The following is a 27,706-nucleotide window of genomic DNA, read 5'->3' as shown; positions in this document are numbered from 1 at the left end:
TTGTACTGGTCTGGTGAGATTCACAATTGAAAAACTGGTACCCAAAGGACTGTTTCCCTGTTTCCTAGACCAAAGCTGGATGGACTCTAGGGCATGAACTTGAGCTGCTCCAACTTGTTCCATTTCTCCAGGTGGAATGCTTTGCAAATGCAGACATTGTATAACTGAGGACATGACGCCAACTAGAGTCCTAATGTTTCTGCATGTCAATTCATTTACTACTTCCACTCCACATCACATCTGCTAACCACTACTTTCCCACTATGCAAGCAAGTGCTTCTTTAGACATATAGCCTGGATTCTTACCATTGAGAAGGAATTCTAGAAACTAAACACAAAACCAAAAATTGAATATTTGCTAGAGAAAAAGAGAGCACATCCACTGTGATGTGATCTGTATATTCTCAACCCAGAAAAACACACATCCCAGAGAATGACAGAGTGCAAGACCACACTGCAAGAATATCTGTCAATGATGTTGACGATTTTGTTGAAATCTATACAAAATGGCATTAGTGGGTGACTAAGCTTGACTGTACCACTGACTTGAAAGATTAAGCTGTAGGGAAGCCAGCTACATCTGATAGGCATAAGACAAGTGCCTTACAAGGTTACGGCTGACCACCCATTAACCAAGAGGATAGCCATGAATAATGAAATTAGTCACTGTGCAGAGCAAAAATTCTTCTTATGTAGACATAGTTAATGCACCCAGGCTACCAAGTAGATTTTTACATGCTAAGGAGTCATGAAACACAGCAAAAGTCAGGAGAGAATCCACCCACACACAGATGCAAAGAAGGAAAGACATTCTCTACCTTAAAAAAGATGACAGGGCCTATAGACAAGCTACATAAAGTTCTTACTAGTGCAGTCTTAGATTTCAGGCTGGGAGTATAAAAGGCCATATTTTGGCAAAATTGAACCAAAACTGCTCATCAAACAGCCTGCTTATATACATTTAACCAACCCTTTGAGCTTTAAAATTGACATCATCAACTGTCCATAAAAATTTTAGTCTTTTTTGAATGAAATATGTCATACTATTCAGGGACAACATAGCTATTTTCTCAATAAGTTTAGAGTTTACTTAGCAGACAATTTCTCAGTAATGTTTAATTATAAAATAATCAAGCACAAGGCCATGGCTGAGATAGATCAATAATTGCATATCTGAGCATCAGAGCAAACAGAATAACAAGGAAGATATACTTTTAAGCAAAGAAAATGTGAGACATCCTTAAGCAAACTCTCAGAATACAGGACAACTCCGTATTCTCCAGTCTCTTAGAAGTCCTGGCACTTTGTTCAGTAAGAAATTTTTAGTTGTAAAATTAGAACATATGTAAAAATAATATATCTTCATTTGGTTTACTAAGTTAATAGACTTCTTGCTGAAAACCTAATTTTGTCTGAAATATAAGTGTTGATAAGAATATGATTAACCAAATTGGTACGAATGGATGGATCACGCACTTTGGAAACAATCTGCCATCAATTTTTAAAGTTAAAAATTTCATATCATGAGATCTAACAAATTTCACAGCCCAGTATATGTACTAGAGTAGTTTTCAATCCTCAGAGAGAAACGATTAGTGAAATTTATTTATTTATTGAGTTTATTGAGTCTTTTTTAGCATTTTTTAAAACAGGCTGGATTTTATCAGAGACTGCTCAGAGTAGGGGAGAATATATCAAGTTTTTAAAGAGACAGACACATAGAGAGATAGAGATATTTATGTCCTGTTGGATTACAGTTAAAAACAAAACAGCTCGAACGTCACTACCCTAATGACACTATTGGACATACTATAATATTCATAGCAGTATTATTCAAAATAGCAAAAATGCAGAAATAACCCAAACATCCATCAACTAGACATGTAAATATATAGAATATTATATAGTAATAAAATACATTAACTATACCCACAAGGATTAATCTTAGAAACATAATGTTAAGTGAAAAAGAAAGTATAGCCTAAAAGACTACACAGAGTATGGAATCATTTTTATAAAGTTTAAAAACAAATATTAACTATCTTGGAGATACATATATATGTGAATAAATTATAGTTAAAACAGGGTAATGAAGACACAAAATTCAAGATATTAATACTTGAGGCAAAGGAGTAGCACAACAGGAAAATATAGCATCAGTAATGTTAATGTTGAATCTTATATTATTATATTACCATATATTATAATAATGTTCCTAATTTTTATGTATGCATCATATATTCTTTTGAAAGTACTATTATATAATAAAATATTTAATTAACTTAAAACAAAATATCAGAGGACATGTATAACATGGTCCGTCTTTGTTAATTAACAGTATTTCTTAGTAAATCAAAATTTAAGAACCAAAGTCCAATCAAAGATTAAGAATAAGAAAAGATTCTACTCTACAATCAGAAGAGCCTCAGAACAATGAATAAAAAGATGAAGAACAAGTATTTCTTAAGCATCCACTGAACACAAGTTATAAACTTACAAGCCACACATGGAACACTGAGTGAGCCTCTAAGATTTCATTATTTGTTATGGATCATAGCCCGTCCCACCACTCATGCCCTCTGTACTTCAAGACCTCCAGAGAGTCTTCTTATCCCCTACCTGAATATGATCCCTACCATCGCTGGTGATGCTCCACACTTCCCATGTGTCCCTGACCCTGTGTGGCCTCCCACTGATTCAGGTCCCAGCAGAGAACTTGACCTCCTCTGAGGCTATGATCCCTTTCACCTCCACATGAAGTCGCCCTGGAAATTCTGAGGCAATCCATTAAAAGATGGCAGTGAGGGCTCCTGGGTGGCTCAGTTGGTTAAGTTTCAGACTCTTGATTTCAACGCAGATCATGACCTGAGACTGAGCCTAGCCTGGAGCTTGCATAAGATTGGATTCTCTCTCTCCTTCTCCTTCTGCCCTTCCCTGCCCCCGCCTCCACCTCGCACTCTCTCTTACTGAAAATATATAAATAAATAAAAAAGATGGCAGTGATCCACGCCCTTGATAGATTTGCCACCCGAAGAATACTCCTTGGCTGTGATTTATAATCAGTTCATCTACATCACTCTCTCCTTCACATTCCTGATAATGATGGCTGTCGGCTTTCTCTGCATGATCTGGTAGTGAGGGACTCCGAACTGCCCAGCAGCCACCCACCCCGTCTCCTGCAGTCAGTTCCAGCCAGCACTTGTTGGCCTTAGATTAACCAGCTAGATCTCTCTACCACTCCATCAACCTTAAGTCCTCAAAAATCTACATCTTCCTCAGTTTCCCAGGTCATCCCTTTTCTAATGAGTCCCAATGCTCTATATCCACACAGACCAACCATTCCTCTACTATAAACAATATTCCAATTATCTGGATATATATCCCCTTACTAAAGCTCCTCTAAGGGTCTAACAGAGGTTTCTCAATCTCAACACTACTTCATTTTCTCCCTTTGATTTTAAAGATTTGGGGTGAGGGATCCTGCCCATTACAGGCTGTTTAACAGCATCTCTGGTCTCTATCCACTATATGCCAGTAGCACACCCTCTGCAAGATGTGACAACTAAAAACGTCTCCTGATATTGTCAAGTGTTTCCTGAAGGGTGGGGGGTGTAAAAATCACCACTGGTTTAACATAAACCATAATTCTGCTCAATAATCACAAGATCTTTAAAAATTTAATTTTAGATTATTATCAAGTGAAAATGAAATAGAATTCCAGAGAAAGATGTGTTTACTGTGGTTTAAATAATCAGAGGGAGAGAACTTGTTCTGCAAATGGTTCCACGTTAAGTTTTGAAATCTGGGCACCGCAAATTTAGTGCTTTATTTTTTTTTTTTTAAGTGATCCTAGGGAATGTTACCCAGTAAAGTTGTTTAGGCTGAAGATAATAGAAAGGTATGGATCATGGTTTCTGTACTCAGATATTAATCCATTTAAAAGAAATAGTAGGGCAGCCTGGATGGCTCAGTGGTTTAGTGCTGCCTTCAGCCCAGGGCTTGATGCTGGAGACCCGGGATCGAGTCCCACATCGGGCTCCCTGTGTGGAGCCTGCTTCTCCCTCTGCCTGTGTCTCTGCCTCTCTCTCTCTCTCTCTCTGTGTCTCTCATGAATAAGTAAAATATTAAAAAAAAATAAATAGTATTTTCCTGGGCAGCTTGAAAGTTTGTGATTTAGTGTTATTTTGAACCACACTGGCAAAATCCAAAGGGTGCAGACATGAGTTTTTGTCACAGAAAGAGAAGAATCACAGTTGTACTTCCATCAAAAGAGTAATGCAATTACAAAATAGATTTGAAATGACTTTGTTTTAAATTGACAAATATAAAAAAGAGAAAACTGACCTCTTCCTCATTCTCTTGTTCCAATCCTACCAATCTTACCAATCCTGTGGATTGTTTACTTTCTAAACATCCTTCAAAGCCATCTCTTCCTCTCTATCCCTCTCAGTTCCCTCCATTCCTCCCAAAACTCTTCTACAAAACATCAGGTTTCTAACGCACATCTTACTAACATTCTCATTTAAAAATGTACCAGAACTCTCTGCAGCATGTTTGCAAATGTTAAGAATTTCATATCTTCTCTTCCCTTTCCTATCTTGTCCAGTCTTTCCTTCTTTTTTTCTCCTTTCCTTCCCTCTTTAATTGGGATAGAAAGGGCATTTTCTCTCGATTTAAAATACAATTTGTGGGCAGCCCCGGTGGCGCAGTGGTTTAGCGCCGCCTGCAGCCCAGGGCATGATCCTGGAGACTCTGGATCGAGTCCCGCGTCAGGCTCTCTGCATCGAGCCTGCTTCTCCCTCTGCCTGTGTCTCTGCTACTCTCTCTCTCTGCATCTCTATGAATGAATAAATAAATAAAATCCTAAAAAAAAAATACAATTTGTGTTCATGAAAAAAAAACTGGATATGGAAAAAGAAAGTTCAAACAGCCACTCTTCATCAACACAGAGATAATAATCACTGTTAACATTTTTGTGACTTTTCAAATCTTTTTTTTGTAAATAAACATATTTTTAAAAGAGCATTTGTTTATAGATATGTCTCATATTCTTGTTCAATGAGAGATACATTGTAAGCATTTTCATGTTAGTAAATATTTTCTTTTTAAAGTTTTGTGGTAGTCAGAGTAATATTCAACTTTTAATTCTAAGTTGCATTTTTACTTCACTTGCAATACTTTCATGTGCCATAATTTGGAAAAACAAAACAAAACAGATTTAGAGCACTCCTTGTACAGATTTTCTGAGCCTGCTTTCTAGAGTTTCAGAGTAATTGCTAAAACAAAAACAAACCCAGATGCATTTTGCCTCTAGTCCTATGTAAATCAGTCAAGTCACTTTATAGTTCTAATTACATAAGTCCCACATCAAACTACTATTATTACAAAAATTAAAACATTATAGATAAGGTTAAGTTTCATCTGATCATCAACCACAATGCTCAAATCTTCATGTACTTCTTGATGTGACTACTGTTAGAAGTTTGAACTTATTTTTAGGTATTTTACTTGCATATTCATCTACAGATAGATACAAAAAATATAGCATCAGTTTGAATTTTTAAAATGTTTAATCATTCTGCAATTTGGCTGAGGGTATTTTCTATGTTAGTAGTGTATAAATCTACTTCATTCTCTTTAATTGCTGCAGAGTATTCTATCTTATGACAAAGTCATTTTCTGCTTAAGCACAAACTGCCATTCAAATAAATCTACTACAGTGCAAGAAATCTAAAATATATTCATGTCTGCTTGTTTTAAAGCTGGCATCAATTTAAGGAATGTGGGGTATCCTGAGAAGAAATTCTAAAACAAATTTGACTCTTTAGAAAACAAACTGAGAGTTGCTGGAGGGGAGGTGGGTGGGAATGGGCTAGATGGGGGATGGGCATTAAGGAGGGCATTTGTGATGAGCATTGGGTGTTATACGTAAGCGATGAATCACTAAATTCTACTCCTAAAACCGATATTATACTATATGTTAGCTAACTAGAATTTAAATAAAAACTTAAATAGATAAGTAAAATAAAATAAATAGCAACATATAATAAAATTTATCATACATTTTTGACGCTAACAGATGTATACAGTATGTATGTATTTGGTTGCACTGCAATTGATTCACAATTTTGGTTTTTAGATTATTTCCCATTTATCTTTATTTTAAATAATGTTACAATAAAAATTGTTTACTTGTCAAAAAATGCAGAATTTGATCATCTATTTTGGTAACCTAGAAGAATGTCTATTATTTATTTTAATTTCTACTTTTTGGGACACCTGGATGGCTCAGTGGTTGAGTATCTGCCTTTGACTCAGGTCATCATCCCAGGGTCCTGGGAAAGAGTCCTACATCAGGATACCTGCAGGAAGTTTGCTTCTCTCTTTGCCTATGTCTCTGCCTTTCTGCGTGTCTCTCATGAATAAATAAATAAATATTCTTTAAAAATTAAAAAATAGAAATAAAAAAATTATATTTTTCCTATTTTTGATAAATGTTAATGAAAAAAGCTACCATGTAATTGGTTTTAAAAAAAGGTGTATTACATTTGCATTTTCAGTTATAATTGCTTAATTTATACAGAGCCTGAATTACAAAGAGGTATTTATACAAAGTTCATTAGTGGGAACATTTGGGGGTGATGGAAATGTCCTATGTCTTAATAAAGGTGTGGTTTACATGGACATATACAACATAGTTAATTTTTGATCTTACAGAGAAAGAAATTGGAAGTTTTTTTTTTTTTAAGATTGAAATTCTGAAGTGCCTATATCTATTAAAGAAATTGAATTCGTAACTAAAAACTTTTCCTGAGCCTAAATTCCTTCATTGGCAAATTCTATCAAACAATTAAAGAAAAAATAATAGAAAGACAAATTTTTCAGAGTATTGAGGAGGAGGGAAACTTCCCAACTCATATTATAAGACCAGCAGATCGACGTGGATGGAACTGGAGGGTATTATGCTGAGTGAAATAAGTCAATCGGAGAAGGACAAACATTATATGGTCTCATTCATTTGGGGACTATAAATAATAGTGAAAGGGAATAGAGGGGAAGGGAGAAAAAATGGGTAGGAAATATCAGAAAGGGAGACAAAACATGGAAGACTCCTAACTCTGGGAAATGAACTAGGGGTGGTGGAAGGGGAGGAGGGCAGGGGGTGGAGGTGACTGGGTGGCGGGCACTTGACGGGATGAGCACTGGGTGTTATTCTGTATGTTGGCAAATTGAACAACAATAAAAAATAAATTTATTATTAAAAAAAAAAGTAAGACCAGCAGAATCCTGAAACAAAATCTGATTAGGATATCACAGGAAAACACAAATATTACTCAGGAACACAGATGTAAATATCCTTAACAAAACATAAGCAAATCACATCCAGCAGTATTAAAAAGTCTAATACCTCATGACCAATTAGTATCTAACAGAGAAATGCAAGATTGGCATTACATTTGAAAATAAATCAATATGCTTCACCACATAAACAGAATAAAGGAAATATGCCACATTATCATCTTATTTTTAAAAGACATATTTATTTGAGAGAGAGTACGTGTGCACAAAGCGGGGAGGCGTAGACTGAGAGGGAGAGAAAAATGCAAGCTGACACCTGCTGAGCACAGAGCCCAACGTGGTGTGCGTGTGTGTGTACGTGTAATCATACATAATACAACAATTAGTTCATCAATTCAACCATTAGTTACTCTGAATTGTTTTTACTTTTGGACTATTATAAATAGTGCTGCTATGAACATTTACATTCAAGTATTTGTTTGAACCCCTCTTTTCAATTCTTTTGGGTATAAACCTAGGAGAATTGCTGGATCATATGGTAATATTACAGTTAACATTTTGAGAAACTGTCAAGCTATATAGAAAATAGCAGCTCAACCATTTTACATTCCCAATAGAAATGCATGTGTTCCAACTTCTCCACATCCTCATCAATACTTGTTATTTTCCATTTTTTTGTGTATTACAGCCACGCTAGTAGGTACGAAGTGGTATTTCATTGTGTTTTGATTTCCATTTCCCTAATGATTAATGGAGTTGAGCATCTTTTCACATGCTTATTGGCCATTTGTATATCTTCTTTGGAGAAATGTCTGCTCAAGTCCTTTTCTCATTTTATTTTATTTTTTATTTTTTTCAAACAGGGCTTGAACTCACAACCCTGAGATCAAGACTTGAGCTGAAATCAAGAGTCAGATGCTGGGACACCTAGGTGGCTCAGTTGGTTGAGTGTCCGCCTTCAGCTCAGGGCATGATCCTAGAGTCCTGAGATAACATCCCAGGATCAAATCCCAGGACTGAGTCCCAGGACCACGTCCCACATCGGGCTCCCTGCAGGGAGTCTGCTTCTCCCTCTGCCTATGTCTCTGCCTCTCTCTGTGTCCCTTATGAATAAATAAATAAGATCTTAAAAAAAAAAAGTCAGATGCTTAACTAAGCCACTCGGGGTCCCCTCTTTACCCGTTTTTAAATTGTATTTTTTATGTTGCATTCTACGAGGTTTTTTTTTTTTCAATATATTCTGGATTTATAGATACTGAGATAGATGATTTGCAAATATTTACCCCTTTCTGTATACTGCCTTTTTGCTCTCATGATAATGCTCCTTTACATGTAAAATTTTAATTCTGATGATGTCCAATTTATTTACTTTTTCTTCTGTTACTCATGCTTTAGTATCATATTTAAGCATCCACTGCCAAATCCAAGGTTATGAAGATCTATCCCTATGTTTTCTTCAAATAATGTTATGGTTTCAGTTCTTAAATTTAGATCATTGATCATTTTCATTTAATGTCTGTATATAGTGTATATAGTGTTTGTATAGGGGTCCAACTTCATTGTTTTGCATGTGGCTATCCAGTTGTCCCAGCACCATTTGTTGGAGACTATTCTTTCCCTAATGAATGGTTTTAAGACCTATGTCAAAAATCTACTGAGCACAAATGCTTTGGTTTATTTCCAGACTTTCAATTCTATTCCAATGATCTCTATGTCTATCCTTTGCAAATTCCACAGTTTTGATTACTATACCTTTCTAGGATGTTCCAAACTGGGAAGTGTGAGCCCTCCAACTCTGTTCTCCCTTTTCAAGATTGGTTTGCATTTTACTTCTTTTTATTGTTTGTTGTCTCTTTTTCCTCCCCACAATATAGACTCTATTAGGATGTGAATTTTTTGTCCACTGCTGCACACAGAATAGAGCCTAGTATATAGTAGGTGTTCAATATTTGCTAAATGAATGAATGGGTTCTTGAGAAGATAAGAGTCATTTAGAGCTCCCAGAGAAGAATGGAGGTGGGAGGAGGAGAAGAAAGGGAAGGAGAGGAAAGAAGAGAAAACCATGGTTGAGCAATTCCTGTCAAAGAAGAGTTGAAATGGCAGGAAGGAGCGGCGATATAAGGCCTGAGGCCCCAGCACCAAGGGACCTTTCACAACCATACTGGCAGGAAGGCATAAGCAGCAGTAGCCACTCTGGTGTGTAAGTCAGTCTTTGGCAATTCAAATGTGCTACAACTAAAATTCATGTAGTTACTATCAGGTTGAACACTTTATATTAGTCAAAAACAAAACATCAGATAAATTAAACAATAACTACAAGTTGTTTTCTGTGAACTGAAAGGGCAAACAGCTTTTGCATCTTACCTCAAGGGTCTCCACAGCTTTCAGTATATGTAAATAATTATTCTTGATAAGTTAATGTAATTTTACAATCGGATCACACAACATTCCCTGCAATGTAAAAGTACCATACTGACCATTAAAAAAAATTCTGAACAAAATCTTAAATAAATACATCTATCACATTTAGTCAAATTAAATAACTGGGTAGTGTCATTAGCAAGTCTGAACACTACTGTACTAATGGGACCAAAGCCAGTGAAGAAATAGCAGAGCTAGAGTACATGTAGAGCAGTTTATAATAAATGCATTGGCAAATTTTCTTTGGTGTTCATTATTTTCTTTTTCAATTTTCCAAATTTCAAAAATGTAGATCATTAAGGAAGAATGAAGAGATCACTCCTGTCAAATATATATTATATAAACTTCCAATGAATAATTGTATTTTTCTTACATAATAGCAAAATTGCTACCATGAGATTAAACAATATATTGCTACTCCACAAATACAGCCATATGGTTCCATATGTTTCTAGGTTCCATTACAGTACACTTACCAGTTAATAAAGAAACTGCTAACCACAGGATGCAAATATGCCTCTTATTTAACTTTTTCAAAATCAATGAAGTGTTACTGATATAATTTGGCAGAATCTGACTTATTACAGGATTTAGATATGCATCTTCTTATCCTCTTGGCACTGATGATGATTTAACACAGTATGTGAAATATATAAACTAGCACTAAAACTGCACAGCTCTGGGATTTGCCAGGTGCTAATTGCTCTACTCAAGCCTCAGGGAAAATGCACAATTGCCCTGGGCAGTCATCCTAGGTTTAATTATGGTCTGGGAGTTCTATTCCCTGGACAAAGGTGACAGCCTGGAGAGAGCTTTGTCTCAACTTGGTCTTCATCTCAGCAACTACAAAAAAGACCACAGGCAGTTCACCACTTCCCCTGCAAATTCCACTCCAGCGAGCAAAACTGTTATTTATCCTTCAAATTCAGCTCAGGTAACATAGGCCTCTGTGACTTCCCCAGGTGGAATTCTCTTCTCAGTCAATACCTTATGCACATTACTATTTTCACTTTTGGATCATAATTTATTTGTTCATAGATCTCTCTTCTTTTAGATGACGAAGTCTTTAAGAACTTGACCATCTCGTTCATCTCTGCAGCTCCAGTACTTTGCATAAGATTGGCACTTAATAAATATTTATTACTAATTACATTAAATGACTATGTCACCTAGTGCTGGTGCCTGGGAAATAGTCGATGCTTAATAAATTTTAACTATCAGATATTTTCTTCCTCTCCTCTACTCAAAATTTCACTTTTTTCTCCCCTTATCCCCAGTCTGCTGTTAGAACTCAGCTCAGGCTCTCATCACCTTAGACCAGTGTGGTTCTCAATGAGGGATGACTTTGCTGCCACTTTTTTTGGAGATATTTTTGGCCGCCACAAGTGGGATGAAGGGAATATTTGGTATTTGGTGCATAGAGGCCAGAGACGTTGTTAAACATCCTATAACTCAGAGAACAGTGCCCATTACAAAGAATTATCCTGTCCCCACTGCCAGTTGCTGAGGCACTCCTTCCAGACTTTAACTTCTTGAAATTGACTCCTGGTCATTTCCCTCTAGCCCTATTCTTTCTCTCCTCTAATCTATCCTTCCTAAAATCTCCTTTGATTGAGATATAACTGACATAAAGCATTATATTTGTTTCAGACGTATGACATAATAACTCAGTATTTACATGTAGTACCAAATGATCACCACAATAAGTCTAGTTGACATCCATCACCATCTTTTTCTTGTGATGTAAACTTTTAAGATCTACTCTCTTGGCAAGATTCAAATGTACAATGCAGCATTATTATTATTACCTATCTCACTATTCCATTCCATTCTTGGTTTGTCTATTTTATAACTGGAAGTTTGTACGTTTGGTTCCCCCTTCACCCATTTTGCCCACACCACATCCCCAGCCTCTGGAAACCACCTATCTATTCTGTAAATATCTATGAGTTTTTTTTTTTTTTTTTTTTTTTTAAGATTCTACGTGTAAGTGAGACTAAAAATAAAAATATTTATCATCCTTTTCCTGTTCAAAAGGTCTTACACTTTTTTTTAAAATGTCTTTGGTTTTTGGCTTAGTTGCTGATGGATTTTCAACGCTATCAGTATGTCAAAAGTGGAACTGGAACCAAGTCTTAAAAATTCCTATTCCTAATTTGGGTGCTTTACAACTCTCATGAAAACTTTTAAACGAGAAGTACACAGAGGGGAAAAAACAGACTCTAAGGGATGGCAGCTAATTTTTCTTCAGTGATCCAAATTTCTAAACCTTGTACAAAGGCCAAATGTCCCTTCAAATTTCATTTGCAGTTTAAATTCTGTGTCACTGAAAGTTACATCACACACTGAACTGCTATCTCTTATGCTGGCTAACTATCCCCTAATCTAACCATGGTTTTGCTCAAAATTAATGTGATCTAAGACTGGTGGGCTTTAAAAACAAAGAATTTTTAAAAAATATGTGATTCCATTTATATGACCACATTATATGAAATTCCACAGAATTATTTTTTTCCCACATAATTAATTCTTAAACATGAAAAATCACATACAGAAGTAGATGGAAAATATATACACAAAATTTTTTTAGAAATTTTCCATTAAAAATAACACTCCATGTAAATCAATAGCAGATCAGGGATTCATATCCTGAATATATAAAGAACACCTATAACTCAGCAACCAACCAACAAACAATTCAAAAGTGGACAAAGCACATAAACAGACATTTCTCCAAAGAAGATATATAAATGGTCAACAATAGGATTGCATGATAACATCATAACATCAAGAGTCATTAGGGAAATGCAAATGCAAACCACTATGAGATACCACTTCACAATCATTAGGATTGCTCTTGTCAACAAAACAGAAACTTACAAGTGTTGGCAAAGATATGGAAAAATGACAACTTTGTGCACTGAATATAAAATGGCTTAGCCACTGTGGCAAACAGTTTGGCAGCTTCTCAAAAATTAAATGTCGGATTACCAAATGACCCTAACTGTACTCCTAGATACACACACAAAGGAACTGAAAACAGGTACGCAGATACCATATACCAATACTCCCATTAGTATTATTCACAACAGCCAAAAGGAGAAAAACCACCTAAGTTCCATCAAGAAGTGACTAGATAAACAAAATGTGGTATGTATGCACAATGCAATATTATTCAGCCTTAAAAAGGAAGAAAATTCTGATACAGGCTATCTAATAATAAAACTTGATGATGTTATATTAATTAAGTTAGCTAGGCACAAAAAAGCAAATTTTGTTTGATTCCACTTATATGAGGTAGCTAGGATAGGCAAATTTTGTAAAGATAGAAAGTAGAACAGAGGTTAACAGGACTTGGGAGAAAGGAGAATGGGGAATTCTGTTTAATGGAGACAGATTTAGAACTTGGGAGGGTGAAAAAGTTCTGGAGAAGGGTGGTAGTGATAGCTCACAATAATGTGATGAATTTAATGCTACTAAACTGCACACCTATGGTAAAAATGGTAAATTTAATGTATTTTTACCACAATAAAGAAAAATTTTACTCTAAATGTTATAATAATTTGCTTTATCACTACCTTGAAGGGATTTTACAAATAGTCTCCCTCTACCAAGATTTGAGGTTTTGTTTTTTTTTTAAAGTCTAACTTTGAGATGGAAAATGTCATTGGTACATGGAAGCCTTGGAAGAAATTAGAATCCCTGATAACATAAAATGCAAGGAAATCATACACATCCCAGGCCCTATTATATAGGATAATCTCCTTCCAAAAGCCCATACTCATTGAAGGACAGGCATAGTTTCATGTAATACCTGGCACTCTCTGCCTGCCTTTCAGATCCTTTCTTCCACTTAATGTTGATACTCATAAACATATCAATTTTCTATGATGGTCATAGCTTAGGAGAGAAAAGAAGTACTATTTTAAAAATCCCATTTGCTTCTACATAAAGAAAAAGGGAAAAATATGGAACAATGTCCAGAAAGATTATTTTTTCAAATGAGATCTATTTTCTATCCCAGAACCAACCAATAGCAATTTTACATACTGTCAGTCAATGTTATTGAGCTTTATTTTCCTGGAATCAGTTATTTTTATAATATGAACTATAAAATTCCTTCAGTCAAAGCAAATAATTATATTCAATATCCATAGATTCAAGGACTGTGAGCATTCTGAAAAAAAGCAGAAATATAAATCTTTTCATGCTTACACATCTGATATTCATTTAGTTATTAAAGATTTTATTTATTTGAAAGAGAGAGAGCTTGGGGGGGATGGGAGGAGGGGTGCAGGGAGAGGCAGAGGGAGAAGCAGACTATACTCATCAGGGAGGCTGAGGCGGGGGCTTGATCTCAGGACACTGACATCATGGCTTGAGCTAAAATTAGGAGTTGAATGCTTAACCAACTGAGCCACCTAGGTGCCCCACATTTGATACTTAAAGTTGTATTAAAATCTACTAATATTCCAAAATCCATATGCCTTCAAATCCATTAGAAGGTCTACAGATTTATGGGATGCCTGGGTGGCTCAGTGGTTGAGCGTCTGCATTCAGCCCAGGGCCTTATCCTGGAGACCAGGAATCAAGTCCCACATTAGGCTCCCTGCATGGAGCCTGCTTCTCCCTCTGCCTGTATCTTTGCCTCCTCTTTCAGTGTCTCTCATGAATAAATAAATAAATCTTAAAAAAAAAAAGATTCGCTCTAAAAAAAATAATAATAGGCAGCCTTGCGCTCATAACATGAGGTGCTGAGGTTAACTGATGTCGTTGGCATTTATTCTTTTTTTTTTTAAAGATTTATTTATTTATTTATTTACTTATTTATTCATGATAGACACAGAGAGAGACAGGCAGAGATACAGGCAGAGGGAGAAGCAGGCTCCATGCAGGGAGCCCGATGCGGGACTCGATCCCGGAACTCCAGGATTGCGCCGTGGGCCAAAGGCATGCGCCAAACCACTGAGCCACCCAGGGATCCCTGGCATTTATTCTTAGTAAGCCACTGGGAAAGTCTTGACTTACATTCACTTAAATCCCTGGGAAATGGTTCTCTTGACAACTTGTCTAGTTTGATTTTTCAGCTAGAATGTCAGTGTTGATTGGACATTATTTCTTAGGTTTCAGTGAGGATTTAGAATTATTTTTAAAAATAAAGAGCTGAGATAAATTTTTAATTTTTTTTATTTATTTATGATAGTCAGAGAGAGAGAGAGAGAGAGAGAAGCAGAGACATAGGCAGAGGGAGAAGCAGGCTCCATGCACCGGGAGCCCGACGTGGGATTCGATCCCGGATCTCCAGGATCACGCCCTGGGCCAAAGGCAGGCGCCAAACCGCTGCGCCACCCAGGGATCCCCTGAGATAAATTTTTTATTGTTGCTCAGTATCACTTCTTTTGGAGACAGAATTATTATTCTCTTGCCTGTTTGATATTTTGTTTATGCCAAATGTAGTGAAAGGGAAGAACAGGCAATAGAGCAACAAAGAGCGTTTCTAACAAACATGCCTAATAATTTGGGCCATTTTTAAGGTAGATTCAGAATATTATACATGTTTTTCCATGTATATTGTGAATATTAAGAGCACGATTGAAAATGTTAAGGATAAGTAACTCATAAAACTGTTGTAAGAGAATGTCAACACCATCTTGGGAAGATTACAGCATAAGTTTCTAGCATTTCCCACTATATTCTTCACATTATCAAGATATGCTTGGAGATGTTATACACCACCCCACAAGTGTGCTATTTTAATATTCTAGTTATCTCCACCCCACAAGTGTGGTATTTTAATATTCTAGTTTAGTATATGTGCTGCCAAAGTGAGCACAATATTCTAGTTTAAAATGGCCCATAATGTAAGCAGTGCCTCCACAAACAAGAGGCAACATGATATATTGAATATTTGGAGGAAGAAAACTTGAGTCTGAATGCTAGAACCATCTCTGAGTGTGACCTTTAAGTAATTAACCACTTTGGTCCTGTTTCCTCTTCTGAAAAACTGAAACAAAAATCATCACTTTTCATACTGAGAGGAAATGTGCAAAAGCAGTTTGAAAACTGTACACTAATATAAAGATACTATTTTTCATTATTAACAAGTAGTTCTATTCCTTATTCCCCCTGTACACCTCATCGTACAAGTAAAAGGTGCCGAAAAAGAAGAAAAAAGAAGGAAAAAGTAAAACAATCTCAGAAAAAGAGCAGAGGCAAAAAAAAGGAAAAAAAAGGGGGGGATAATTGTTGATATAAAAGGAAAAACAGTATGTCAACTATCTCAACATATTAGCATCACATTAGAAATCAAAATTATGACATCATTTTCTTCCTACTCAGCATGCAATGCTACTCTTCACCCAGCAGAGCTGGTGGACAGATATTTCAGAGGCCATAAAACATACTTTCTATATGATTCCAGGACCAGTCAGAAAGAAGGAGAAGGCTGAGAAGATAAACAGACCCCGACAGAAATGAGGTGGTCACTGTGTAAAATTCGACTATCCAGCAGTTCCATCTGTAGGAAACCTAATTGTGAACAAGCCACAAGCAAGAAAGGGTTCTACCTGCCAAAACAGGTGTTACCAAGTCTGTACAGAAAAGATCACATGGAAGCCTTGGAAGAAATTAGAATCCCTGATAACATAAAATGCAAGGAAATCATACACATATGGACCTATTTGCAACTATTTTGGGCTACGTTTAAAAAAGCATGCTTTTACAATTTCCAAGTTTACAGCATATCAGAGCAGCACACTGGGAGAAAGATGAGGAGATGCTAGTAGGGGGCACAGGACAGCAAAGGGTAACCAAAAAGGGGAGCTGTATCCCAAGTAAAGGGACCCAAACAAGCCAAACCAAACCAAGCAAACAAACTACTAAAAAACAGCAGGTCTCAAAGGCACAAGAATTTGAAGTCCCTGCTTCTGGGAGGACAGGACCAGCCCTTCCTTCCAGCTCTAGACTTCCTTACCATGCAGTTTGTAAACGGAGTTCTTCAGGATTCTGGAGACAGTGGAGAGACTCGGTGAGATGCAGCAACCAGAGAACAGCCGAACGGAGCTGGGCACCAGCGGGGTGGCGGATAGATTAGACTCTAGCTCTCTGCAGATGCCACCTTCCACCCAAGCAGCTCGTCTTCATTCAGCTTTACTTAATGTGGCCCCTTGGATGAAAGGGCCCTGTTGGTTTAAAAATAAATTTTTTTCATTAAAATTTGACCACTACTAACCCTCACACTCCAGGATCCTTAAATGCAATTGGTTCCAATGTAGCAATGGAATCTGTGCCAGGAGTTGAGGAGAGGGAGGCATGGGTGGGTAGAGCAGAGAGGACTTTTAGCGCAGTAGGAACTATTCTGTATGCTACTACAGTGGTTGATTCTATCATCTGCACATTACACATTTGTGCAAATCCATAGAATGTACAACACCTATGGACTTTGAGTGATAATGATGGGCCAGGGTAGGTTTATCAGTTGTAACAAATTAACTACTCTAGGCAAGGTTGGGGGGGCAGGAAGTATATGGGAACTCTCTGTACTTTTCACTCAATTTTTTCTGTGAATCTAAAACTGCTCTAAAAAAAAAGGTTTACTTTTTTTATTTTTTAAAGAGAAAAAAATGTAACCTATGGAACCTGTAAGCTTTCTTAAACCAGGTTTTCTTCCTGCGTTCCATATTTTCTGTTAACACCACTCTGCATCCACTTGCTCAAGCTAGAAAGAGAAAAATCCCATGGAAATTTTATTCCTCTTCTTCCTCAATCACACATTCGATAGGTCATTAAATCCTGTGGATGGACCCTCCCACATATTTCATTGCTATGCCTAATCCCAGGCATCCCTAATGAGTCTGCTCCTCACAGGCAGCTGTGCCCTACTGAGCCTCCCCTTATCCACCCCTGTCCCCCAAAGAAAGTACCCCCTTTTGGGCCACTAATGCCCTGTCATTCCAAGTCCAGAGCAGATCCTGTCATGCTTTTTAGGGACACACCTTTCTGTGAGACTGAAGCAGAATGGGACATTAACTCTTTGCCGGGGATAAGATGAAAAATATTTTATTTGTGCATTAAAATGTTTGTTATCATAAAAAATCACACACACAAATTTGTCACCAAATTTCTCTTTTTTAAAGATTTTTATTTTCTTTTAGTTTTGTCTCCAAGTTTCTTTTCTTTCTTTTTTTTTTTTTTTTTAAAGATTTTATTTTCTTTGAACTAATCTCTGTATTCAGTGTGAGGCCCAAACTCACAACCCCCGAGACCAAGAGTTGCATGCTCTGCCGACTAAACCAGCCAGGCAACACCCTCCCCTCATCTCCAGATTTTTACTATGGGCATGCATTTATATATTTTACATGAAAAAAAAAGGAAACAAAAAAACAAAAACAGTATCCTGGGTAAGATTTAATGCTTTAGCATCACTTTCAAACTGGGATCTTCACAATCTTTCTCCTCAGATTACATTCCCAGTCTCATCAATCCTCACTCCTTTTGTACTTCACAGCCTCCCCTCTGCCCTGAGACCTGTGTGCAGCTACATCCTGGAAACCTTCCCCGCAGCCCAAGGCAGTAGCATTAATCAGCTCTCCACAGCTCCTCTGGCTTCCACAGCACCTACCATATACGTTCAGGAGAGCACAATGACACTTGGCTTCCTTACATTGGTTATTTGTTTTCCCCAGAGACACACTCAGCTCCTTACGAAAGCCACAGGCCACGCCACAGAGTGGTCTGAATTGCCTAACACTATGTCTGGCATGCAATAAATGTTGGATGAATGAAGGTAAAATCCAGTTTCATCAATAACGTTCACTACTGTATTATTAAGCCCTATATAATTAGGCTACCTTTTGACCTACAGCCCATCGCTTTGCTGATGTAGTATAACAAATCCCTTTGACAAGTAGAAGCATATAATGCACTCCCTCCTTCCTGTGCATTTAGCAATCTTTCTACTTACAGCATTGTTATATAGAACACTAACCTGTATATGAATACCTGCAAAGTGCTAAATAGCTATAAATAATATTTAAAATTTTTAAAAAATGGTGTGTGGGTAACTTCTAAAGTTTTACTGATGTGTGTGTATTGTGGGAGGTTGAATTTCCTGGCCAAGGGCTGCTTGAGTGGTGGTGATTATAAACTGATGGAGGAGAATCACTCATAACTGTGTTATGAATCACTGTTTAGGGAAGTTCAGCTTTTTATTTATTTTTTTTTAATTTTTATTTATTTATGATAGTCACAGAGAGAGAGAGAGAGGCAGAGACACAGGCAGAGGGAGAAGCAGGCTCCATGCACCGGGAGCCCGATGTGGGATTCGATCCCGGGTCTCCAGGATCGTGCCCTGGGCCAAAGACAGGCGCCAAACTGCTGCGCCACCCAGGGATCCCAGTTCAGCTTTTTAATTGTCAAAAGCATTCGTGAAGCAGTGGAGATGGTGTGTCAACCACCATCTCACCAACTTCCCTAGGTGTTGATGTGGCCATTTAGAAGCACCATGCCACTTCAATCTTTCTTCAATCTCTTTTTTAAATTTAAATTCAATTAGCCAACATATAGTAACATCATTAGTTTTAGATGTAGAGTTCAGTGATTTAGCAGTTGCATAGAACACCCAGGGCCTGTTACATCACGTGCCCTCCTTAATCTAACCATCTGTCTTCGATCTCTTTCAAACTCACCTTTGATGATGTGATTCTCCTGTTCAAATCCTTTAGTATTTCTCTTTGGACCACAGGCTAAAATTTAAGTTTTCTCTTGCCTACAGATTTAAAATCCAAGCTCCTTATCCTTTCCTCTGCCTTATCCTACAAAACACCAAAGTATCTTAGGGAAGAAACAGGATGGTGGTTGAAGGGAGAAACTAAATGTAACAAGTATCAATGATGAGCCAGACACCAATGCCAGGTACTGGTATTTTAAGATAAGACACAGTCCCGTCCCTCTCTGATATCACAGTCTACAGGGGAGACAGAAATCTAAACACATTATTGCCAGACAGGTGATAGATTATTTTAACTGATATTAAAATGGTCAGGGGTGGTTTTTTTGTGGGGGGAGCCATGCACACTCACTCTTGAACCAGTAGAAGGTAAGGGGAAAAACCAGAGAAGCAAAGGCTCTCCTCTTGACAGACACAGTAGTACAATTTTAGGCCCAGGGACGTCTTCAGCATCCTTCAGTTCTAAACAAGGATTTACTGCAGGAACCTTTATTCCGATTTTGTATTTCACTTTTATTTAGAGCCCTAAGCTCCAAATGGGACTATTGTAATTATCCTTGTCAAGGGTGACTCAAAACTCACATGCAGTAAAAATGGAATTCTAACCAGGAAAAATACAGAGAAATCCAAACAGATTACTTTTTTTTGCATAAATAACATTGGATACATATTCTGATATTTGCTTTCCTGACCTCTCTTTCTAATTAGGCTATGAAATCCCGGAGATCAAGATTTTGTTTCCTTTGGTACTTTATTTTGTTATATGGTCCTTAAAGTTTGGGGCCTCATAGGCAGTGTAAGTATAATAGGCACAGAATAAACAATTATTGAATGAGTGACCTATATAAGACCTCCAAATTTGTAAGTCTTACTTTCTAGCACAATTACTACATGCACAAAATCACATTTTAAAACCCCAAACGTAATCCAGACAATATTTTGAAAAAAATTAAAAATGTGTATTTGCAATCAACTTAGATCAATGACAACAGAAAAGAAGTGCCACTCTTTGAAATAACACCTAGGCACCGACCTGCCATTATTTGCAAACACTGCCAACACCTAATGACTGCTTTGTGTAAAACAACCAACAAGCTCTAAGGGAAGCATTTATGAACACAAGGGTTCTCTTTGACAAACACCTGATCTAACTCTTGCTCCTAAAAATGAAATTCTACTACCACCAAGAAATAGGGAAAGAATGATATAAATGCATCAACAAGTGAAAGAAAACCACAGAAGAACTAAAATCTTTTTTAGCTTTAACACATTTTCTCATCTTCCACATTCACAGGCTTCTAATAGTCATTCACATCATTAATCACAGCCATTAATCATAACTGTAACAATAATCACTCATATTATTAATCATAACCATTAATCACTGGCAGTACCACTTTATGAGCCAGTTGTGCCAATTTTTTTTTAAAGATTTTATTTATTTATTCTTGAGAGACACAGAGAGAGAGGCAGAGATGCAAGCAGAGGGAGAAGCAGGCTCCATGCAGGGAGCCCGACGTGGGACTCGATCCCGGGTCTCCAGGATCACACCCCAGGCCAAAGGCAGCGCTAAACCGCTGGGCCACCAGGGCTGCCCCAGTTGTGCCAATTTCTGGGTAGTCATTTGGAAACTGGAATTCATTTTCCCAGAAAAACAGTGTCCTGAGGGCTGATATATTCCCCGGCCAGGCCACTGAGGTCCTCTGAGCTCCTGATACAGGCAGCTTCTAATACTGCTAACACCAGCCCAAATAAGCAATGTAAGCGTTTGGCACAGGTAAGCTTGCCCAAGCTAAGGTGTCTCGAACCCTCGCAACTGCCCCAATGCACAAAGTTTTCAATGAACTCTTCCTCCTTCCTACTCCAGCCAAACTCCAGTTCCCTCCTGTGTGATTCCCAGCAAAGACAAAGAACAATATGGATCAATGAATTTATAATGAAGCATAAACAGAAGTCAAATATTCTACCATGAGATGGGAAACTCCGTTAGAATCTGTGAATCCTTTTCCGAGTTATTTTCTAAAGTGTGTGGCTCCCAAGTCGGTTAAATTTAGATACAAGAATTCAGAAAGTAACTCCCAGCACTTCAGTTGAACTTTTCCATCCATCAAACTCTCCCGGAAAAAACAAAATCTGCAAATCTGATCTTAGAGCCTCCACAGCCCACAAGTACTTAGGACAAATCCTTCTAGGCTTCTGATCAATTGTCCCAAACTACAGTTCTGGATCTATCTCTCACCCTACCCATGTCGCAATTTCTGCATGTCATCAAGTCAAATCAAATCAAATCATAGTCATACACACTACCAAAGCAAATCTCCGTGTGATCAGCTTCCGAGCAATTTAAGAGATTAGAAATGAAAAATTTTAGGCCACGTGGAAGATGATATTCCTGGAGTTAAAGCGGGTTGGGATAAAGTGGACTCATGGCCCACTCCAGCAGAGGAAGCACTCTCAGGATCAGTGAGTGAATCTAAGCTGTTGCTACTTACAGAGTGTTTATACTTCCACTTCTCCCAAAGCCTCTCTCTAGGTTGTTTCAGAAGGAATCTCCGGTGTCAACACGTCTGGGTGGCTCCCAAAGCACACGTACACTTTACAGATAATTTGTCTAATGGTAGAAAACTAGAGTTTTCTCCAGTTCACTGGAGTTCTGGGATGAATGCTCATCCCTAGTAATCTCAGTGTTTATAAACCAAAGACTGCTTTGCACTAAACCCATTTCATGACTGAGGAATCCATGCTTTCCATTTAGAGTCCTTCAAAATTAAATTTGAAAAGGGGAAAAGAAAGTGTTCAAATATTAAATTTCCCCAAGAGGCAATTCATATACCAAAGCAATTCCACCAATGATATTATGTAATCAGAATACAGAGACAGAAAAAATCTGATATTTAGTATTTCCCCCCCCAGAAAGAGAATCAAAATTGTCTTTACAGGAAAAATCAGAACTTTGTAGGACTTCCTTACATTTATTTTATGGGTTAAATTTTTATCTTTGAATTAAATATGAGTTAGAACATGAAGGGGAAGAACCAAAATCTTTTATGTGTTTATGTTTTTAAGATTTTATTTACTTGAGAGATGGAGCACGAGAGAGAGACAGAGACAGAGAGACAGAGAGAGAGAAAGAAAATGAGCAGGGGGGAGGAGCAAAGGAAGAGGGAGAAGCAGTCCCCCCTCCAGTGAGCGGAGAGCCCCTTACAACACAAAGGGCTCAGTCCCAGTACCTCAGGATCTGACCTGAGCCAAAGGCAGACACTTAATCAACTGACCCACCCAGGAGCCCCCTTTTCAGTGTTTATGACTTCTTAAATGATAACAAAGCTCTACACACACATTTATAATTCATTTCTTACTATTTCTGCATTTCATTTTAAGTTTTGAATTTAAATTTTATGTCAGAGTCTCTTTGATTCTTAGAAAACTGGTTTTGAGTTGATCATACTTCCCAATTAAAACTGTAAAATTCAATGTATTATAGAGGCATGATATTTATACACAAATTATATTTTTACATTATACTATCTCTATTAATTATGAGTCACTTAACAGAATATGACGCATTTTAAGAAATGATTTAGTATTGTTTGGTAACACAATGAGCAAGGCACAGAGGGAGATTCAGCTCTCTGAAAAGGCTGATAAGAAGACCCTTTATACATCCAACCTGACCAAAACACCTCATCTCAGTAGCAGTCTTTTTTTCTTTTGTGAGCATAGTTTGAAATATATACACTAAAAACAGTATCAATTTTTATCTGGCTGGGGTGGGGGAGAGGGATCAGCATATCATGTTAGCAATTTTCGGTGGAATCACATTAGAGTTTCATTGTGGTAGCCGTATCACATTAAAATCTGTTTTTTTTTTTCTAAATGCTTTCCATTGTGTATTTAGTGAATCTGATATGGAAAATTGCTAATGCAATAAGAGTATCATATAAGCTTTCCTGACTGTAATGCTCAGCCACAATATTCAGGAGAAGACGTTCAACTAGACTGGAGGCATTTCAGAGCTAGCTCTCCACAGTCTCTGAACAAAGACCTCAGCTTAAGTTCAACATTGGCTTCTGGAAAGATGGGCTGCTGAGACCTACTGTATGGGGGAAACTCTTTTACAGATTTTATTTCTGGAAAAACCATGGGTTCAGTGAAAGATGTGTCATTTAATTAATATTTATTGACTGAGCACTAGGCTGGACACTGCGATTGGCATTATAGAAATGAAAAAGATAGATGAAACATGGTCCCTTCCTTCACAGATCTTGAAAGCACTGACTGATGAGAAGAAATAAATGAGCACATGAGTAACTTAAGATGAGATGTGGCAAGAGTGGAAGATACAAAGAGCCATAGCAGCTGAAAGGAGAACACACCAAAGCCAGGGTCATCAGAGAAAGTTCTGTGAAGGCAGCACCTGGACAGGGCCATAGAATGTGAGGAAGACACAGATAATCTAAGGATCTGATGCTAGGTTGGGAAGCAGGGGATGGCATTCTAGGCCTTAACATGAGTAAAGATGCAGAGAAAAGGAAGCCTGGGCATGTGTAGGAAACTATAATTCATTATTTTAATGACAGCATAAAATATGGAAGGAGTGGGAAGATAAATCCGGAAAAGTTGTCTGGGGTCAGCCTGAGGCTGCCACCAAAGGAGAGTAGTGCAGAGTGTTTGGGATGGTTTGGGGTGGAAGTGACACGATGCAGTCCACTGGCAAGATTAACACCCAGCTTTCACGGGTATGATGGCTTTTAATGCTAACAGATCTTGTGAAATCTTAACAACTTTAGTTAGCACACGTTTCTTGAGACACAATTTACAGGAATATTTATTTTAAAAAGTTAGTTTATTGCCAAGGGGTAATTGTTTATTTTTTGTTATGGGACTACTCATAACATGGACCTTCACCAGCTTAACAGAAAAAAATCTCTATAAAGCATGCTCAAACTATTAGAACTACTTATGAATTTACCGTTTGCTTTTTTTTTTTTTTTGCTTTAGAATAACTTTTCAACTCACTAGCAACAGTAACCAAGGAAATATAAATCCAACAGCCTAGAATTACAACTATTTGAAGAGATTCATGCTTTCAATGTACTGCTATATTTATTCTTTTATTCTGGAAGCTTCTCTGTTTCTGAATTCCCCTCCAAATGTTAGAAGCAATAAACAAAATCTGCACTCAGGTTTAAAATGTAATTAGTATGTTTTGCAAATTAAAAAAAAAAAAAAGATCTTAATTTTCCATAACCTTTACTTTCCCTTAAAGCAAAGTACAGTCTGCGGGTAAGTACTATTTCTGACTTACTAAAGGCGAATATGATGAAATTGCTGTTTTATTTATTGCAAAAGGAATGTGAGATATAAACTAGTTAGTTGCCTAAGTGCCATAGTGACCACTCCTGAAACATCAGCTCTCCCAATCTGGCAAAGGAAACTGAACTCTCATTAATCGGAATTAAACTATCCACAACACCTAAAACGAATATTTCAATCTTTATGAAATAATTTCTCGACAGATTTCTTTTCTCCTTCAACTGGCCACATGGACAGAAAGGATAAACAAATTTGCCTGCTGTTTATTACTGATAGATATCCTTGGCAAGGTTTCGTTAAAAACAACAACAACAACAAAGCTCTTCTTTCTCATACCATGTCTTGAGCAATCAGGGATGTAGTAGTTGACATCTGTGAACATTCTCTGATTAGCCATTAACTGAAGATATAGAAATAAGAGAAAAATATTTTAGAGGGAGAAAAGTCATATAGTTCATGCTGACGTTAAGACACTGATGATGATATCTCACAAAGATGTGAGAATCATAAAGTTCTTAGGCGTTTAACCTAAAATTTGCTTATACCTTTGATCTTCAGTAAACACTGTACTGATAAAAATGAGTTTGTTCAGATTAAGAATATGTTGGCACTCTCTTAAACATAGCTTAAAACCACAGAGCTGAAGCATAAAACAACTGGGACAAAGATAGCCAGTCAAGCATAAAAATGGGAGTTGGTTGTGTCAGAATAGATTAAGAGGCTGAGGGCTGTCTGCTAAAGACAGTTGTCTTGCCATCAATGAAGGCAATTATTATCACTAAATGTTATTTTTCTGATATATTATTATTTTAAACTTTTGTCATATTACATTTAAAAATGCCCCTTATTTATAAACTATTACATCATTTTCTTATCTGCAGTGTCCGTCTTGGAAAACCACAAACTTGAAAACAGTCCAAAATCTTGTTCATGGTTTCCTACAAGCATAGAAAGATTCACTTATTGAATTTGGAGTTAGGAGAATGTATTTGGGTTTTACTTTTACTTCCTTTTTAAACATAGATCGCTATTTTAAAATATAAACATCCCATGGCATTCCCTCACACCGACAGGACTCCTGAGGCAGAAGATAGATTTGTAGCGTGAACATTTCACTCACTCAGAGGGATGCCCCAAAAGCTCTGCTTAGTAATGGCCAAGGAGGTGGCACTATTAAATGCCTTATGACTTTACAGTTATCCTTATGTATCCTTACAGTTATTCCTGCAAAAACCACACTTGCAAAAGATCATCCGAGAAATTCGGCAAACCACTGAAATGCACTTGTAAACTGGATCCATTAAAAGCAGCCCACAGCATCTTGCGCGTGTGCATCCCGCTGTTAACTACCGGGTAGATCATTCACAAGCAATTTTATTCTGAAACTAGATTTGCATTCTTTGCAGGCTCTGTCTCAGGAGTGCCCCTCCCAACCCAGAAACGAGTCAACGCAGTATTTCTAAATTATCGTCTGAAATTTCCACTGTCAAGGGTGGGAGGAGGAAGGAATAGGAAGGGAAGAGGGTCGGCGATTAGCCACCCGTGAAAGTGTTTTCCCCTCGCGCTCCTCCCTGCGCTCACAAGGCTGGCGTCAGGGAGTCTCCCGTCTGTCCCCCGCCTCGCCCCCTCCTCTCCCCGCGGCGGGCACCGAATGGGGGCGGAGGGAGGGAACCTCGCAGCTCCCCACACGATCCAAGCGCCGGCCCGAGACACTCCAACAACATTCCGGACTTTTTTTTCTTCCCGCTTCGCGTGTCTCAAAGGTAAGCAGAGCAAGAGAGCCCAGGACACGGAGGCCAGCGAGGCCGGCTGAGTCACAGTCACCGCCCCCACTCCGGTTGCTCCACTGCCCCCCGCTCTTGCTGAGCTCCGAGTCTGGGCGTCCACGGCGCCTGTCCCCGGCGCCCGTCCCCGGCGCCCGTCCCCGGCGCTCGACCGCCGCGCGGTGCCCGGCCCGGCCGCCCGGGGCCAGCGCGCATCCCTGCCCCCGCCCCGGCCCCACGCCCCCGCCCCCGCCCCCGCCGCGGGACGAGCATCTGCCGCAGGTCCCAGGTGCCCGCGGCCCGGGCGCGCCGCCAAGGCTCCGAGCTGCCCCCTGCGGCCCCACCCGGCCCCACCCGGCCCCACACAGGCTCCACCGAGAACCGCGGGGATGCAGAGTACAAAGAACCGAGTCACACACCGAAGGGCCTCGAGACTTCCCCGGGGAACGACGCAGCCGCACACGCGCGCACACACGCGCGCACACACGCACACACACACCACAAGCGCGCGCTCGCCCGGAGCGGGCCGGGAGGGCATCGCTTACCTGTCCCCGCGGTGCCACTGCTCCCTCCCCCACCCTAGGCCTGGCTGCCCCCCGCCCCCGCCGTGGGTCCCCAGCCGCCCGCTCCGAGCGCCGCGCACTCACTGCGAGGCTGCGCGCGCCCAGCGGCTGCAGGGCCCGGCGGCGGCGGCGGCGGCGGCGGGGACCGAGACAGCGGCTGCGGCGGCGGCGGCCCCAGCCGGCGTCAGTCAGACTGGAGCCGCGAAGCCTCATCGCCCGTATTAGTGCGCCGACCTGGAAAGCGGCCAGCAGCCCTGCGCACGGGCCCGCCCCGCCTGCCGCCGCGCGCCCCGCCGCCGCCCCGGGAGCCCGCGAGGCGGGGGGAGCGCGGCCTGCCCCGCGGCCACGTGCGCGGAAACTTGCTGCGGCGGCGCTCGGCGCGGCCCCGCGCTGCCCCCCCCCCCGCCCCGGCCCCGGCCCCGGCCCCTGCGGGACCCCGGGCTAGCCTCGGCGGCTGATGGAGGCCCCGGCCGCCCCGCCTCTCGCCGCCCCGCCAGTCCCGAGATGTCTTGTGTCCGCCTGGAGCCTGGGGCCGGGAGGGCCGTTGCCAGAACTGGAGGCACAGAACCGCAGATCGCGGTGGACCTCCCTCCCCCACCAGCCACCCTTTCTGACAC

The 27,706-nt window shown here is 39.3% G+C and overlaps 1 protein-coding gene across 16 annotated transcripts in view; it reads right to left on the bottom strand.

Annotated features, from left to right (window-relative positions):
* SMAD9 (SMAD family member 9) overlaps positions 1 to 27,320 on the bottom strand; it is a 75,466-nt gene extending 48,146 nt beyond the window's left edge. For 6 of the 16 annotated variants that reach the window (XM_072797343.1, XM_072797344.1, XM_072797342.1 and 3 more), the window contains exons 1-2: positions 27,072 to 27,156; positions 16,694 to 16,901 (exon numbers count right to left, since the gene is read on the bottom strand). The gene's annotated coding sequence lies outside the window, so the exon portion shown is untranslated. The other 10 variants (XM_072797340.1, XM_072797338.1, XM_072797341.1 and 7 more) reach the window with 7 other exon arrangements.
* Between the last annotated feature and the right edge of the window lie 386 nt (positions 27,321 to 27,706).

The sequence above is a fragment of the Canis lupus genome, chromosome 24 (genome assembly GCF_048164855.1).
Source record: "Canis lupus baileyi chromosome 24, mCanLup2.hap1, whole genome shotgun sequence".
In the NCBI taxonomy this organism is placed as follows: Eukaryota; Metazoa; Chordata; class Mammalia; order Carnivora; family Canidae; genus Canis; species Canis lupus.
The sequence above is the reverse complement of the archived record's forward strand: the minus strand, read 5'-3'. Positions and strand labels throughout refer to the sequence as shown.